The sequence below is a fragment of the Mesoplodon bidens genome (assembly GCF_964165515.1).
Source record: "Mesoplodon bidens genome assembly, contig: HAP1_SCAFFOLD_852, whole genome shotgun sequence".
Taxonomy (NCBI): domain Eukaryota; kingdom Metazoa; phylum Chordata; class Mammalia; order Artiodactyla; family Ziphiidae; genus Mesoplodon; species Mesoplodon bidens.
In genome coordinates, this window is record NW_027672438.1 from 78,048 (window position 1) to 84,047 (window position 6,000).

The following is a 6,000-nucleotide window of genomic DNA, read 5'->3' on the forward strand; positions in this document are numbered from 1 at the left end:
GTCCATTGGATATCAGAGGTGAATTTATAAAACTATACTTCCCTTTACACTTACTTTGTTTTGTTTTGTTTTTTACTTGAAGTATAGTTGATTGACAGTGTTGTGTTTCAGGTGTACAGCCAAGTGATTCAGATATATATATATATATATATATATATATATATATATATATATATATTTCTTTTTCAGATCCTTTTCCACTATAGGTTATTACAAGGTATTGAATATAGTTGCCTGTGCTATAGAGTAGGACCTCGTAGTTTATCTACTTTATATACAGTGTACACTTACTTTGTGTGATCCAGGCTGGTCAGACCACATAATTATTTTCACTTCTGATATAATTTTTTCAGGTTCAACCTCAAATCTTTGATAAGAAGATATTTTAAACTAAGTTTAGCATGTGTGTGCTCTAAATCCAACAGTAGTTATTAGAGATATGGTTTTGCACTAGGTATTCCTCTCTTTTTTGTTCTTGGCCAACCAATTGAAAATTAGCTTTTATTTTCTGGTTGGTTTGCTAGATGTTTATGACTATAATAAAAGTCTTAAATTTTGTCTCATATCTTAAAACACAATCTGAATTAGCAATGGATATTGTGCTATACATAGGGGCTGTGATATAAATATAGTTTCTAACTTCAAAAACATATAACCTAGAAGGGAACACAGACACATATGCAGCAATTATGGCAACTGCATTTGTTTACTAAGTGAAGTAGTACTGAGATGGATAAAGTGCTAGCAAGCCTTGAACAGACAAATCAGCTTCAAAAATAGATGTGCAGTTCTTTAAAAATATTTTTAACATTTTTCCAGCTACATGTAGAATATAACAGCATAAAAACGGTATGGGTTTTATTTTAAGTAATTAAGCATTTTGACATCCTCATAATGAAATTAAATCCAGAAGGAGGTTTCTCTCCATGATCTCTTGAAATGGTCCTTGATCATCCACAATATTTCCCATCATCACAAAGATGATACCAAGGGCAGGGAGCTCCAACATTATTAAAGTTTCATAAAGCAAAGTCAATTTTAAAAATATAATGTCCCCAAACTGATAAAGGTCTTGTCAGATAATTTCAAGGGAAGCATAAATTATTTTCTGTTTGTCAGAGGGCAAAAATATTTAGATTGAGTTAATGAATGGTAGAGTTTTTGAGTGGAGAGTGTCCTTAAAATATTTTGTAGATCTGTACTGTCAACAGATGCTAGCTATGTGGCATTATTTATATGTAAACAAAATTTAAAATAAGATTAAAAGTTCAGTTCCTCAGTTGCATTTGCCATATTTCAAAGATGTTTATTAGCTCCATGTAGCTATTGAATACTGCTTTGCATAGTACAGATATAGAACATTTCCATTATCACCAAAAATTCTATTGAGCAATACTAAAATTATACCCAGATATTCACAGAGAAGGCAACCAAGTCTCAAGGAAATAATATAACTTCCCCAAGGTCACACAGCTATGTTTTTAAAGAAAAACAAAATGACACAAAGGAAGTAGTAATAGAGGCATTAAAGAAACCCAGTAAGTTTCTGGAGCAGTCAAAGCAGGGCTTAAAAGTGCATACTTAGCTGTTAGCAGGGTTGAAGCTCTTGATGGTTGGTAAGATCTACCTGCCTGAATTTGGACATTAGCATTTTATTGCAATGAATTAAAAGCAAAAAATCATTTCAACGTGTGGCTGCCAGCTCCATAGTTTTAGCCACTGCCATGCTTCCAGATTATGTTTATCACTTTCATATACAGGGCACCACTGTGAAATGTGATGGTTTATCTGACCCCAGAGAAATCAAGAAATCTTGTGGGGGCTATGGCTCTATTTGAAAAGGTTGATTTTTAAATGCATCATGCAGACTGGCCCTGTTTTAAAGGGGATTCCTGCCATCAATAATCACAATGTAAACTCTCTTCTCACCTTGAAAAAGTCAAAGATAGTCCCTGCATCTTTATTATTTCATTGAAATCCAAATATTATTTTTCCATTCTCTAACTTGTTTTCCTCACAGTGTGATCAACTATTGCCAAGGAAGGAAAGGTTAGATTTATCAATCAAAGTTTGCTGAAGGTCCCCTAGGTGATTGAACGCTCAGGAAAAACAATCCTCATGTATTCTTTTTCTGTTGTTTCAATAGCTTTGTTTCAGTATGTTTTGTTCTGTAGCAGAGGTTCTGTGACGTGCTTATCTTCCTCAGAGGTCCAGAAAGCCTGCGAGTCTGTGGGTAAAGAAGGGTAAGGAGAGAGAGGGAAGGAGGATAGAGAGAGGCTCAGGGCTGAGATAAGGACAGTGATCTACAGCCTCCTGGGGGTGAGGCTGGGGTGCACAGACACCCACGACTAATCTAGACAGAAACTGAGTAATCAAGGGGACGGCCACTGTGAGGTCATGTGGTCACCTCTCCCTCTAGAAATAAACATTGCCCTTAGTAAGTCTCCTCCCACCCCAGAAGAGAATTAGGAAGGTCTGGAGAGGGGGATTATTGGCAGAAATGGAAAAAGCAGGTTGAAGGGATTAGCCAGGAGCAGAGAGACCAAGAAACCCAAGCCAGTAGGTGGAAGGCAGACTTTCCATGGAAGTCTCCAAGCCCAAGTCAAGTTCTGGGACCACCAAGTACAAGTCAAAGAGTGCTCATTTAGCCCCTTTGGGCCCCCATGGGAGTGGAGGAAGACTGGACAGAGACGGAGAATTGGGGGTACGGTATTTACTAAGGGATTTAACTCCTGAAAGTTCTCCCAGTAGCTTCAGATCTGCTCAAGAATCCTTCATGTCCTGCTGGTTTGCAGTGAGTGGCTCACAGCTTCAAGGCCTCCTCTGCCAGATGGAGAACTATTTCAACCATCCTGCCTCTATTTTGGACTGTAGCAATGCAGACAGGAAACCTGACCCCATTTTCAGGTTCTAAAGAGAAATTCTAAGTACCTGAAAGACTGAGGAACATGGTGGCTTTTATTTAAGATGGGGAGCTAGAGAGCACATACCTGGACTTGGGCCTGCAGCAGCACCAAATTGCACCAAGAGTTCCCTTTATTTTCTCTCGCATCTCTGTTTCTCCTTTTCTCTCTGCTGGATTAGCCACGGGGACTCCAAGTTCTTCATTATGTGGTCCTGGTACCAAGATTCTCCTGGGAATTGTAAAGCTATTCACCTTCTACATGGAGCACTTCTTGTTTTTTCCCCAGCAAAGTTAAGTCATCCTTAAGAGGAGTCAGGGTGCTAGCTCTTAAATATATTTTAGTCATCCCTTTGTACATTAAATGCTCTTTCTTGGAGACTGCTCCTGACGTGGCGTTCACCGTGCTCTCAGCTGGCCTCCTGAAGTTCTGCCCTGCCTTCCCCACCAGGTACAGTTCAGGAGCTGCCTACCTCAGGTTGATAGGTTATCTTCTAGTTGCTTTATTCCTTTCCCTTTTACATTTAGAAAATATAATTTGAATACATAAACTTCTCTGTGGCCACAGCTTTATTTGCAACCCACAGGTTTTGTTATGGCATATTTTCATTATCATTCAATTAATAAAATTCTAATTCCCATTGTGACTTTATCTTTGACTTACATAATGATCAGAAGTATGTTTTTAATATCCAACTATTTGGTAAAATATTGGTTATATATTTTTAAATTTCTTGCTTATTCGGAGTCTTGTTTTATAACCAGAATATAGTCAATTTTATAAATGTGCCATGTGCACCTAAAATTTTCTGCATAATATATATATTCCATCATTGTTGTTGCAGTGTTTTATGTAAATTTAGGCCAAAGTTTTTAATGTTGGTATTCAGATCTTCTCTAATCTGCTGATTTGTTGTTGTGGTTCTATGTTACTGATCTAGGTAATTTAGATTTTTCTATTTCTACTTAGTTTTTTGGAATTTCCCTTCATCTATTGCATTGAAGTTTAGATTTATAATATATTCCTTGTAAAGTAACAGTGGGTTTTATTATCCTGCCTTATCGCCAGTGATACTTTTTGCTTTCAAATTTATGTTAACATTAAAAAATCTTCTTCAATTTTACTTATTGTTGTTAGGACATAATTTTTGAATCCTTTAATTTTCAATCTGACTCTTGTCTCTTGTAGGTGGCATAGAATTACGTTTTTTGTTTGAATAATCCTTGTCCTTTAATTTGAGTATTTACAGTTAAGGTATTTTCTTGTAGACCGTTTACTCCTCGTTTACTATCTGTCCCACCTTGATATGTTCCTTTTGCTCTTCTTTCTTCCTTTTAGATTTCTTCAAATTCCATTTTCCCTTGTATTAGCTTGTTATTTGTACATAAGTAGCAGTTACACATGTACCATGACTTATTAGCTCTTTTACTGCTTCTCAAGCAATGCTGAGATCTTAAATATCTTTTACTACTTTTTCTCTTCCATTTGTTTTAATGCATTTTAATTTTTGATATATTTTATTATTACTTTTTTGTGCTGTTAGATTTTATTTAGGTTTATCCACTTATTTATTCCTTCTGTTATACATAATTCTTTATAAAGTCCTTATTTTCGTCTATGATAATCTTCCTTCAGCCTGCGGGTCTCCCTTTATAATTTAATTCAGTCAGTTCTGATGAGAACATATTTTCTAAATTTTGTGTGTCTGCAAATTTCCTTATTTCATCTTTCCTTCCAAACAACATTTTCTCTGCCTCTAGAATTCCCAATGGGCAGTTCTTTTCTTTAGCACTTAAAAATGTTACTCCATTATTTTCTAGTATCCAGTCAGTTTCCTTGAGAAGAAAGCTGTAATCTTAATCCTATTGTTCCTTTGAAAGTAATCTCTCTCTTTTTCGTCGGGCAGCTTTTAAGATGTCATGTTTTTCTTTGCTATTCATGAATTGTACTGTGGTGATCTCAGGTGTGGTTTTCTTTGGATTTGTTCTTGTTGCATTTTTTAATGCTTATTGAATTTATGGCTCCATATATTCTTTTTAGTTTTAGAGAACTCTCAGCTGTTAATATTTCTGAAATATTGTTTTCATCCCAATCTCTCTCTCCTTTTTTCCTTGGACTCCAGTTTACACATATGATAAAAAATATTTACTGTGGCCCATGTGTCTCAAATGCGCTTTTGTCTACTTTTTATTCTTTTCGTTTCCCATGCCTTAGTCTTAATATTGTTACTACTCTATCTTCCAGTTCACTTACCTCTCTTTACCTGTGTCCAATCCAGTACCGAGTTTTAAATTTCGTATAGTTTTTAATTCTATCAGTTCAACTTCAATCAGTTTATAGTTTCTAGTCGTCAAGTTAAGTTCTCCACCTTGTCATCTATTTTCTTGAACTTGATAATATTTACCAAAATATGTATGAACTTTAATGTTTAGGTCATCTATGATTCTGATTCTGTTTTGTTTTTTATTCTAATTCTCCTTTTCTTGGTAGTCTTGGTGGCTCTTCAGCGAATACCAGACTTGGGATATGACAAGTTGTATAGAATCTGAATGACATTACAGTTGCCCTTTGAACAACCTGGGTTTGAACTGCACAGATGCACTTATACATGGATTTTTTTTTTCAATAAGTAATACAGTACTGCATGATGTGTGGTTGGTTGAATCCTCAGATTCAGAACCACAGATAAGAAGGGCCGACCATAAAGTTATATGTGGATTTTTGACTGCACAGGGAGTCAGTGTCTCTAACCCCTACATTGTTCAAGGGTCAACTGTATTTTCTTGAGGAGAGAATTTCCTATTCTTAGGTAGGGAGCAGAGGGGAAGATCACCTCAGTCACTGGACCAACTTCATACTCATTTTCCTTCTTTATAAGGTTCAATGTAGATGTTGCCTGAACCTTCCTAACACACACACACACACACACACAAACACAGACACACACACACACACACACATGTAGAGATTTCAATGTCCTAATTCATATCATTAGTTTACCATTGGGCCACAAATCTTTCATAGGTTCTGAACCCCAATTTTGTCTCTTCAGCATTATGAACCAACTAAGTCTTTGCTTTGACTTCAGTTAGCTTTT